Source organism: Salmo salar, chromosome ssa12 (assembly GCF_905237065.1).
Source record: "Salmo salar chromosome ssa12, Ssal_v3.1, whole genome shotgun sequence".
Taxonomy (NCBI): Eukaryota; Metazoa; Chordata; class Actinopteri; order Salmoniformes; family Salmonidae; genus Salmo; species Salmo salar.
Window position 1 is genome coordinate 56,840,750 of NC_059453.1, and position 12,625 is coordinate 56,853,374.

General features: G+C 41.0%; 2 long non-coding RNA genes across 4 annotated transcripts in view; one reads left to right on the forward strand and one right to left on the reverse strand.

Moving 5' to 3' along the window:
- The first annotated feature begins 1,240 nt into the window (after window positions 1-1,240).
- Window positions 1,241-4,299, forward strand: LOC123725522 (uncharacterized). 2 transcript variants are annotated; one of them, XR_006758028.1, is made up of 3 exons: window positions 1,241-1,497; window positions 1,713-1,825; window positions 3,010-4,299. It is a non-coding gene; the product is annotated as an uncharacterized lncRNA (long non-coding RNA). The 2 variants fall into 2 exon arrangements; XR_006758027.1 differs by having other exon boundaries at window positions 1,713-4,299.
- Window positions 4,167-12,625, reverse strand: part of LOC106565333 (uncharacterized) — a 35,487-nt gene continuing 27,028 nt past the window's right edge. For both annotated transcript variants that reach the window (XR_001319657.2, XR_001319656.2), the window contains exon 3: window positions 4,167-4,290. This is a non-coding gene — a long non-coding RNA (uncharacterized lncRNA). The remainder of the gene's footprint in view (window positions 4,291-12,625) is intronic.

Genomic DNA, 12,625 nt, shown 5'->3' on the forward strand with positions numbered 1-12,625 from the left:
CAGGAGCATGCCCAGGCATTGTAGGGAGGTCATAAAGGCACGTGGAGGCCACACACACTACTGAGCCTCATTTTGACTTGTTTTAAGGTCATTACATCAAAGTTGGATCAGCCTGTAGTGTGGTTTTCCACTTTAATTTTGAGTGTGACTCCAAATACAGACCTCCATGGGTTGATAATTTGGATTTCCATTGATTATGTTTGTGTGATTTTGTTGTCAGCACATTCAACTATGTAAAGAGAAGATTATTTAATAAGATTATTTCTTTCATTCAGATCTAGGATGTGTTGTTTAAGTGTTCCCTTTATTTTTTTGAGCAGTATATATTTCTTAATTCCATTCTTTTACTTTTAGATTTGTGTGTACTGCTGTGAATTGTTAGATACTACTGCACTGTTGGAGCTAGGAACACAAGCATTTTGCTATACCCGCAATAACCTCTGCTAAATATGTGTATGTGACCAATTAAATGTGATTTGATTTATGTGTGAGAGCAGAGCCATACTCTGACATTGATTGCTCTGCCTGCAGCCTTTCTCAGTGGATGAGTGAGTTAGTCCCATGTCTACTGGTATTGATTTAAACTAAACATTTTTCTCTGTTCCTCCTTGATCTAGTCTAGACAAAGTGTTTGCCTTGTGTTCTTTTTGGTTGTTTTAGTCTTTCCCTTTAAAGTCAAATCTGCATTTGCTTGTTTTTTTCCCATCACCCCCATGAAAGTACTTTTGAAACTTTTTTCAAGCGTGGAAATAAAATTTGTATGAAAAAGATTAATGCATTAGAGATTTGCAGGGGGTTACTAAGACATAAATGCAAAGGATGTACAAAATGTAAAGTTGCCTAATCTATGATCTATGTATATGTACATAATATTCAATATTCTGCCTAGATCAGCAGAACCGTATAACAGACTTAGAATTAGGGTCTCGACATGTCAACACAAGGCCTTTTCAGAATCGAATCATGGGTATATTAGAAAAATTATTAAAGATTATTAAAGATTGCACCTCTCATGATGCTCTGCAGTATGTTATTATGAGATGGGATTAAATTCAGTCACTCATCAGCAAAAACACTCCCTGACTAGCCAAAGTGCATTCCCCTGTGAGCCGCTTCAGTATTTCCACTATCGCTTTGAGCCCCGAGTGTTGGTTTTATACGTGTTCAAGATTCTGGAACAGCTGCCAATTGGACAAATACACTTTTCAAACTACTGTGCCAAGCTGTACTGGGGTGTAGCCTGGTTACGTAATCCACCATCATTTCTGAAGCCAATCTGTAAAGGACAATGTGAAAATAAAATATCCAAGTCAGCAAGGCACGGCTCAGATTGGCACGGCAATGTAAAAAGAGTATACAAGTACGGGAAGGCAACAGTTGCAGAGAGGGGAGTGGACGCTCTGGGTCTATTCCTATTGGGGTGAGCTGTTGTAACTTCTCAAGGTTTCTGCTCTGTTCTGCGTTGAACCGTGGCGTTATGCATTTCATAGACTTCTGGTATGTCTACACCCTAACACATTGTGTTCTGGAACTGTTGCGTTTATAAATAACTTGTGTAAACAATACCATTGCTTTATCACCTTCCACTATATAAGGTAACCATTTACTCTTCGAGCTCCTTCCCTGAATGAGATTAGAGAGGGATCTGCCTTGCGGCTGTTGTATTAAAGATTCACTATCGTACTTTAAATTAGTCTCTGCCTAACCTTTAGATGGAGTTTTCCACAACATTTGGTGCTGTGACACGGGGGAGAGCAACCTGACTTTTTGATCTGTTTCGCTCGACTTGGACCCAGACATCCCTCTGGCTACAACTTAAAAAAAGGTAAGAGACCTCATTCAAACATCTCTCAGGGGCTGGCTGTTTTCCAGCCGAGCATTAACAGTGAAAGATCGCATGTCCTCCTCATCCACAACATTTTGGGGTTCAATTTGGCAGAACTATTTCCCTATAATAATGAATCTGGCTGAATAACATTGGCCAATGGGAGCACAGGGGTGTCTTCAATAGTAGGGATTGGTTTTCCTACCATCACGTGAATACTGTTGGATCAGTATATAAATAGGGATTGGTTTCTCTACACTTGCAGGTGAATACTGTTGGGTCAGTATAAAAACTGTTGGGTCAGTATAAAAACTGTTGGGTCAGTATATACTGTATATACAATCGATTTGCACACAGAGGGTTAAGGAAGTGAGAAGGATTGATTATGTCTAATGAAGTTGGTAAAATATAACGTTTTTAACATTATTAGCAGGAATTGGATAGCCTACAAGAAAGTAAACAGTTGAATTATGTATCTGTAGGAATTGGTTGGCCTACAATTGAATATATATATATATATATATATCGTTTTGACTATAAGGTAGTAGGAATTGGTTTGGTTGGTAATAGAACCGGTTGAGTATAGAGGAAGTGATAGACCAGTGGTCGGATAGAATTGTGTCGATTGAGAGACGTAGTTAGATAAAGAAAGATCAAATTGTGTGTGTATATAATGGGTTACTAGAGATTTGGTGTAATAATACAAGAGTAAGAAGACAATTAGAAATCATGGGAGATAAACCCTCCAAAATCACCAGTGAAAGTGCTGATCCAGGTGAATTTTTTTTTTTTACTTGTGCACCCACACGTAGACGTACGTAAGTAGGGTAGACGTACTCAGAGAAGTTCAGAGTGGTCCCCTTACGGAACATTTGATAAAGATAAGGTTAAAAGCACTGCATGACTGTCTAAAAAGGTTTGGGAATTAAAGTCTCAGGCAAAGATTGGCGTAGCTTCCGCCGAAAAATATAATCGCTAAGATATCAGAACCTTCGTCAAGAATTTAAATACATTAAATCACTGGAACACTTTAAATTACAATGTCCCTATGATTTTCCTCCTCCTCTTTCAGCATATGGAGATGATGATGATTTGGCCTGTTTAGGTGCTACCTATAAATATAATATGTAAACGTTGATAATTCTGAAGTGATTCATCAATAGCTCTAATTCTGATTCGGACAGGCGAGATGGAGAGAGACAGGGCGCTGCCACTGAACTTTGAAGAAATCACAAAGGGAGGGACGGGTGAGCTATTCACCAATATTGCATGAGTGGTGTGAGAAAATCCTGTCTGTAGTCTATTTGACTTTTCCTTCAATTCCCTTATGGGATAAAATGATTTCCTTATGCGTTATCAAGGGTTGTAATTAAAATGTTATTTGTTATTCTGATTAGTTTATTTATTTATTTTTCCTTCTGAAGAAATGTTGGGGGGCAGTAATGCAAAGCTATTCCTACACATTCCTATGCCCTCATAGAAATGTCATCCTGCAGGTGGTTTCTGAAACTAATTTAATGTTTGTAAGAATCCATTGAGCTCCCTGGTTAGGGAGGGTTTCCTCCCAGGGTTGAGAGAGAAAAAGCCCTGTTGTATACTCCAGCCAATAACAAGCTACTCTAATCAGTGGTTGATTACTGTAACCAATTATATCAATTTCATACTCTGTTGGCTACATATGGGGAGGGTTTTACGATTCGCCACCGACACTGTTGGGTTACCTTGGAAGCATGTATCACGGTGTGAGTCATGTGTCCAAAAGGTGAATGGTCAGTGCATGCAGAAAATGTACTACATGCACCGATTTGCCAAGAACACAATGCAGGAAAACGAGTAGACACTTCTTTGTCTTGACTACCAGTCCCCTGGGGCCCATTAGTAAAATATGCAAATTGATTTGGCAAGGCCTATGAGAACCCCAGCATCCCCTCCATGTGCTATCCCAGATCTGCATCTGTTGGATGACACTATGATGAAGTACTGTATAGCTCTCTGACTAACTGTATCCGAGCTGTTCACTCACAGGTCTCTGCTGCCCAGACTCCCCCAGATGACTGTCCCCATCACAATCTCCAGTCTGGAGATTGGGTAATGGTCAGGTGGCACAATAGAGGTAAAGAACCTTTAAAACCCAGGTGGAACGGACCACATCAGATCGCCCTCACCACCCCAACAGCGGTAAAGTGCTTAGGAAAAGACACCTGGATCCACGCCTCCCACTGCAAGCAAGTAGCAAAGCAGGAAGAAGATGTTACTCCTTCAACAAAGTAGGGGCACTCTGCTCATCCTGGGACTCGCAGCTATTGTGGCTGTGGGCATCCTCTGGGTGGTAGCAGACTTCGAGGCAGGTGAAAGTGCTAGTAACCTCTCCCCGACCTCTCCGCTCCAACAAGGCCCAGCTTCCACAGGGTAAAGCCAAGAAGAGTACGCATGAAACCTGCCTGGACTCTGATGACCCCACAGACCTGAAGAGGGAAAAAAAGAGGACATGAACATGATGGGGTTTTCCCCAGGTCAAACACTTTCTTACATTTAGCTAGTAATGTTGCTGTACTACAGAATGTTTGTGGGTTTGTGGATTGTTACTAGACAGTGCTGAGACTATGCCATTACGAGCTATACCCCTCGGTGCTTATGAAATATTGATGTAGACCAAAGCAGGTAACCAGGCTTGATTGGGTGGAGGATCAGGTGTGTTATACGAGAACATTTTAATAATCACACCTCTCTGCCCAAGCAACCCATCACCCTGGCCTACTCTCCCCCAGGTTATGTGTTATATAGCAAATGGAACCGGTCTCCAGTTGGGGGAAAGTCATTGTAAGTATAACCTTTCTGTCTACAATAACATAACCCTGCCCTTCCTGTTGAGAAACATTCCACCCTAACATGTCATTAGGAAAACGTTATCAACTTAAGAATGTCAGTGTGTATGCTAAACGTATACTACCGTTCAAAAATTTGGGGTACCTTAGAAATGTCCTTGTTTTTTAAAGAAAAGCACATTTTTTGTCCATTAAAATAACATCAAATTGATCAGAAATACAGTGTAGACATTGTTAATGTTGTAAATTACTATTGTAGCTGGAAACGGCAGATTTTTTCATGGAATATCTACATAGGCGTACAGAGGCCCATTATCAGCAACCAATGGCACGTTGTGTTAGCTAATCCAAGTTTATAATTTTAAAAGGCTAATTGATCATTAGAAAACCCTTTTGCAATTATGTTAGCACAGCTGAAAACTGTTGTCCTGATTAAAGAAGCAATAAAACTGGCCTTCTTTAGACTAGTTGAGTAGCTGGAGCATCAGCATGTGTGGGAGTTCGATTACAGGCTCAAAATGGCCGGAAACAAAGACCTTTCTTCTGAAACTCGTTAGTCTATTCTTGTTCTGAAAAAAGAAAGCTATTCCATGCGAGAAATTTCCAAGAAACTGAAGATCTCGTTCAACGCTGTGTACTACTCCCTTCACAGAACAGTGCAAACTGGCTCTAACCAGAATAGAAAGAGGAGTGGGAGGCCCCGGCGCACAACTGAGCAAAAGGACAAGTAGATTAGAGTGTCTAGTTTGAGAAACAGACGCCTCACATGTCCTCAAATGGCAGCTTTATTAAATAGTACCTGCAAAATACTAGTCTCAACGTCAACAGTGAAGAGGCGACTCCGGGATGCTGGCCTTCTAGGCAGAGTTGCAAAGAAAAAGACATATTTCAGATTGGCCAATAAAAATAAAAGATTAAGATGGGCAAAAAACACATACTGGACAGAGGAAGATTGGAAAAAAGTGTTATGGACAGACAAATCTAAGTTTGAGGTGTTCGGATCACAAAGGAGAACATTCGTGAGACGCAGAAAAAATTAAAAGATGCTGGAGGAGTGCTTGTCACCATCTGTCAATCATGGTGGAGGCAATGTGATGGTCTGGGGGTGCTTTGGTGGTGGTAAAATTGAAGATTTGTACAGGGTAAAAGGGATCTTGAAGAAAGAAGGCTATCACTCCATTTTGGAACAACATGCCCTGTGGACGGTGCTTAATTGGAGCCAATTTCCTCCAAACTTTTGAACTTTTGAATGGTAGTGTATGTCCTCAGTAAGTGGAACTATGTATATGTAGGGGAACGCCTACTATTATCTGCCTAAAAACTGGTCAGGATCATGCTATGCTGCCTATGTTGTTCCTGCTGTGCGCACTATCCCAATACTCCCAAATCACCCTTTCTCCAACTTGTAAAGGAGGACCATTGCATCTTGTCCTGCAAAATGTTTTTTTCTCTGCATTAATCCCTAATTATGTCTTGACAGTTGCACTTGATTCCATTAGAGAACTAGCAAAGAATGGGCAATGCTACTGCTATTGAATAATTAACTGCTGAACTTGTGGCTATGCGTACTATGGTCTTACAGAATAGATTGGCTTTGGATATTCTCCTAGCATCTAAGGGAGGCACCTGTGCGGTAGCTGGTCAAGAATGCTGTACTTATATTCCAGACTCCTCTATGGGTTTTGCTGAGTCATTTGCCACTGTCAGACAGGTGGTTGCTACTGTGGCAAAGCGAGATAACGAGTGGGGTTGGGATCTGTTTGCATATGTGAAAGCTAGCCTTTGGGAACATTGGAACTCTCGTGTTGCAATGTCTCCTGGTACTGGTTGGATTCCTTCTGCTATTATTCTCTGTTCTCATGCCTGACGACCTTGGTGAGGAGATTGTGTGAAACTGCAGAATCCCCTCCCCACCAGATGGTCATGACCACAGAAGTCAGCTTAAAATGACCTGACGGATCTGGCCACTGTTTCACCCTTTCACCCAGATTGCCCTATCAGAGATGATAGTACCAACTGTCATCGAAATGACCCCGATCCCTATGAACCTCCCTTTTCCCCAGATTATTATTATTATTATTAAGTTACCGTTCAGGAGTTCCATTCAGATCACCCCTTTTTGTGTCAAATGAAAATGTCCTTTTTCCAGAAGGTTTTAAGTTCTGTCTGACTCAGATATATCATGTATGGTGATGATTATGGTTTTCATGGCATCAAAGGGGGAATTGTGGTGGCAGAATTGGGGTGAGCTGTTGAAACGTCTTAAGGTTTATGCTCTGTTCTGATGTTATGCTTTTCATAGACTCCTGTTATGTCTGCACCCTGACACAAGGCCATTGTGTTCTGGAACTGTTGCTGTATAAAATAACTGTTACTGAGATTTCTTTTATCTCCTAAATAGGACAAACACTTCAAAACCTTCATTCTTATTATTTATTTTTGCCATTCATGAATGTGTTATTCAATGCGTTTCTCTGGGCTAGTAGTAGAGGCCTAATTCAATATGTTATCAAATAATTTTGAAATATATATTTTTTTTTACCTAAAGGGGTTCTAAAATCAAATAGCTATGATCCCCCTTAGACTTTAAATAATGAAATTAGTCTCTGCCATATCTTTGGATGGAGTTTTTCACAACACTATAGTGATTCCCCTTAGTGAGGACACTGATATCTGACTGATACAGCAGCTTCCTCCTCATGTCCTTCAAACACTAGCTCCCTATGGTCCCTCTCTGATACACAAACCAGTACCTCTGATACACACACACACAACAGTCCTTCAAGCACAGAACGTCTTCTTTCATATCCCTTCTGATTAAGGAATATTGATACATCTAAGACATTGATACTACCACCCATTTTGTTAGCAAAATTGTATCCAGGTCTCTCTTGAAAAAGCAATTTTCATCTCAACGATACAGATTTGGCTAATTAAAGGTTAAATAAATGTATTTTATATATTATTCCATCCCATCGTTTGCTCACTGTAATACATGTGCCTCTGCTCTCTACTGTATGATTCCACTCTGATGACACATGGGCGTCTGATCTGAATGGAGACATCACTACAGTATAGGCCTAGTAAATCCAATTCTTCTATCCCCCACATTAGATATCGGCCCAGTCAGCAGACAGTACACAGCGAAGAGCAGTTCTGTACTTCACTGTCATTGTCCACTCAGCTCAGCAGCTGCCAAGCGACCAGGCTACATACAGTACACTACAAACCATGGGATGCAACACCACCAACACCAGGAGCATCTGGGACCAGGCTACATAAACACACCTTTAGATCTGTACGAATGCTGTGATGTAGATGGGTGTAGAGGTGTCTGATTGGCCCAGGTCTTTCACCAGTCACCTACTGACATCGCCTGGTATTGTTGAAGATTTGTGAAAATGTGCCTGTATGTGAGTACGTACAGTGTCTTTTAGTATGTTATATGTTTGTCTTCGTGTGTAAAGCATGAAGTGTGTGTGTTGCCATAATCAGGCATAAAGACCATTGCTTTGTAGTACAACATAGTAGCCTACATCAGGCAATTAAGAGTCTACCTACTTTAACTACAGGCAAAATAAACTAAATCTAATGCAAATTGATGCAAGCTTTTCCTAGTTGATATAGGAAACTTGGCAACTGCTCAGTATGAAAACTGGTTCAGATGTGTGTGCATGAACCTGACACCAGAGGTTGCCTGGGGCAACATTAGGTATAAATAACTAAGGTCAGACAAGAAAAAAAATGATTTTCCTCCACGGCAATGAGATAATTAGGTGTCAAGCTGCATTATGGGTAATTAATGTGGAAAAGTGTTATTACATATGAAACAAACCAACACCATAACAGCATGTTAATTGTTATACTTCCAACTGTTGCAATGAATGAGACTAACATGGATAGCAAGTTAGAAAAGTAATTAAGAGTGAACGTAATTATTAACTAATATACTCTAGTCACAAAAAAGGGTTGTTTTCAACAAGGTTGATATAGTTTATGTCGTGTCTGTTAGACTGAATAAAAAGGAAAGCTCAATCGCTCTATTGGCTGACCTATAGTTCACTGCTTATTAGTTTACCTTGAGCCTTTCTATAGACCAATGACTGTTTGAATGAATGGACAAAGCCATTGATCAAATGACACTATTAATTCTTATGTGAAGACTCAATAGCGCATTGAAGCCAAATGAAGTCGGTTAAGATGGAGTGTAATGGAGACATCCCTTTACCTAACATGCGCAGTTTGAGCTAAACCAGGAAGGCTAGTTCAGTGTTGCCCCCTCCTATTGAGTAAACAAGTTGAAGGCCAACTAGGGTACTACAGGCTGCCATTAGCAACTGAATTATCCTTAACTTCTTCTGTGTGCGAATTTAAAATAATTAAACATATACAGTGCATTTGGAAAGTGTTCAGACCTCTTGACATTTTGTTACATTACAGCCTTATTCTAAAATTAATTAAATTTAAAAAATCATCAATCTACACACAATACCCCATAAGAACAAGACAAAAACAGGTTTTTAGATTTCTTTGCAAACCCCGTCCACCCCCCCAGAAATACTTTATTTACATAAGTATTCAGACCATTCGCTATGAGGCTCAAGATTGAGCTCAGGTGCATCCTGTTTCCATTAATCATCCTTGATGTTTCTAATCAATTGATTGGACATGATTTGGAAAAGGCATACACCTGTCTATATAAGGTCCCACAGTTGACAGTGCATGCCAGAGAAAAAAAAACAAGCCATGAGGTCGAAGGAATTGTCTGTAGAGCTCCAAGACAGGATTGTGTCAAGGCACAGATCTGGGGAAGGGTACCAAAAAAATGTGTCCAGCATTGAAGGTCCCCAAGAACACAGTGGCCTCCATCATTCTTAAATGGAAGAAGTTAGGGTCCACCAAGACTCTTCCTAGAGCTGGCCACCAGGGAGGTGAGTAAGAACCCGATGGTCACTCTGACAGAGCTCCAGAGTTCATTTGTGGAGATGGGAGAACCTTCCAGAAGGACTACCATCTCTACAGCACTCCACCAATCAGGCCTTTATGGTAGAGTGGCCAGACGGAAGCCATTCCTCAGTAAAAGGCACATGACAGCCAGCTTGGAGTTTGCCAAAAAGCACCTAAAGACTCTCAGACCATGAGAAACAAGATTCTCTGGTCTGATGAAACAAAGATTGAACTTGTTGGCCTGAATGCCAGGTGTGACGTCTGGTGGAAACCTGTCACCATCTTTACGGTGAAGCATAGTGGCGGCAGCATCATGCTGTAGGGATGTTTTTCAGCGGCAGGGACTGGGAGACTAACCAGAATCGAGGGAAAGATGAATGGAAACAAAGTACAGAGAGATCCTTGATAAAGAACCTGTTTCAGAGCGCTCAGGACCTCAGACCTCAGGGGAGAAGGTTCACCTTCCAACCGGACATTGGCCCTAAGCACACAGCCAAGACAACATAGAAGTGGCTTCGGGACAAGTCTCTGAATGTCCTTGAAGGGCCCAGCCAGAGCCCGGACTTGAACCAGATTGAACATCTCTGGAGAGACCTGAAAATAGCTGTGCAGCAACGCTCCCCATCCAACCTGACAGAGTATGAGAGGATCTGCAGAAAAGAATGGGAGAAACTACCCAAATACAGGTGTGCCAAGCTTGTAGCGTCATACCCAAGAAGACTCAAGGTTGTAATCGCTGCCAAATGTGCTTCAACACAGTACTGAGAAAAGGATCTGAATTTTTTATGCAAATGTATTTTTTTTTTTAATATATATATTTTTTTTATATATATACATTTGCCAAAATGTCTAAACATTTATTTTTGCTTTGTCATTATGGGGTATTGTGTGTAGACTGATGAGGGAAAAAAAAAAAAATTCATACATTTTAGAATACGGCTCTAACGTAACAAAATGTGGAAAAAGTCAAGGGGTACTTTCCAAATGCACTGTATCTGGTGTATTAGAAGCAATTATTGGTACCATGAATGTCTTCGACAAAAATATTTTATTTACACAAAGATTGACCACAAAGATCTGCATTTCTCCATTCACTATAATGGGGATCCTATTTTCTGCTAACATTGCCCTCAATACCGTGATCGGCCTTGAACTTCCGTGGCTTCAATGAGAGGGAGCAGTCGTTCTCCCATGCTATATACAGGCCATGTGACACAACATGACACCGACACAGTACACCTCAGACTTGCCATAGGGTTACTGTCATGCTGTCAACAGGTCAAGCCAAGTGGTCAGCCAACAAACATAGAGACAACACCCCATGTCACGATTAACGAGTGAAAAGGGAACTTTTACAATTCCGTTCCATAGTGGATTGGTGTACCAGGGATGTTAGTATGATGTGACTTTCTTTTGGTATTCCACAAGCCTATACCTCTGACCTCAAAAAGAAACAGAGGCTAGGCTAATCGCAAAGGCTCATTTCATTACATTGCCTCCTCGCATACTCCCTTACACGCCCTAATTTATCTGACACTTCAAAAAAGAGGCTGCTTGTTTGACCCAGACCCTTTGCTCTGCGCCAGGTCTTAGGTTAGGATAATAGACCAAGATTTGCTTTCACTTTAATTCTATTTTTGTTTTTGAGAGACTTGGACGCTGTGTGACATCTTAATTGGTACGCACGCACACACAGTTATCATATGACGGAGTGGGAAGTACTGTAAGTGTGTCAGATCTTCTCAGTCACTGGTTGGTTGGTTTAAAAGTTCATTGGAAAGAGGATGTGGATGGCTAAGAGGCTCAGCTTTTGATCTGCACCCTTAAAAGGTCCTCTCATCTTTGATATCCTCAGACACTTCTGGGTCACTGGTATATTATGGATAAACATTAACTACAGCCCTACTAAAAATGAACATTAACTCTAAAAGGGACAGCATTACCAGCTACATGGATATTTGGGCAGCCAAAAAACTGTATTAACAATCTGTCATGTTATTCACCACTTAACCCAATCTGTGGGCCAAACATGGTTGAACACGGATGTTCCATTATTGGCTGTTTACTGTTAGCATGCTTCCATAGATATTTGGTCTTGGGTACAATGTTACAAGCTCTTTAAGGTCAAACCAGGTCAAGCACTAGACCATGTGAGGCTGACTTTTTTTTGAGCCAAGACTTCCTTCAGGAGAAGAGGAGGCACAAACTCAGGGCACAGCTCTTTTTTTACGATAACAGTGGAACAGTGCTCTTCTTGTGTTGCGAACAATCACCGACAAGGGCTCCAGCATGTAGCACAGTTTACTATCTGATAGAAAACAGCACGGATAGCACTTAATCCAATGCAGCCACCACAGATCCTCATCCTACTCTCTGCATGCTCGCTGGTTTGGAGTTGTTGACGGGGGTAACCATAGTTACCAAAAATAATACAAGTTTACAACAACAGGAATACATGCAATGCGCAATATAATAATAATGATTTCAACAATGCCCCTAATAGGAAACAGCACAGCTGGCACATCATGCAATGCAGCCGCCACAGATAATCATCCTACTCTGTGCACACGCTGTAGAAAAGACATGACCCCCCCCCCCCAGACACACTGAATAACCAGCATCAGCTGAAATTATATTCAACAAAATGCACCACAAAAGAAGCACCACATCTCATGTATAATATTACGGCAATGTTAATAACCAAATTGATATAACTTGTACATTCCGATCTGCACTTAGGAGTATAAAAATCACTTTTGGGGATGTACAGTGCTTTGCAACCATTAGCTTACCGCTAGTTTGACACTTGTTGACTGAGATGATTCTCACTCAAACACCGCCCCTCGTAAGCAAGCCACCCAAACCAGCCAGTAAGATTCTATATTGAGTAGGTGGAGGCAAGACAAAACAAAAACAAGCAAAAAAACGTTGGCTTACAATAGAGTGGCAAGGGGAATCACCAATTAAAAACTCTGTTACACTAGTATAGAATAGTTACTGTCGGTAATATCGCAGTAAAATTACCATT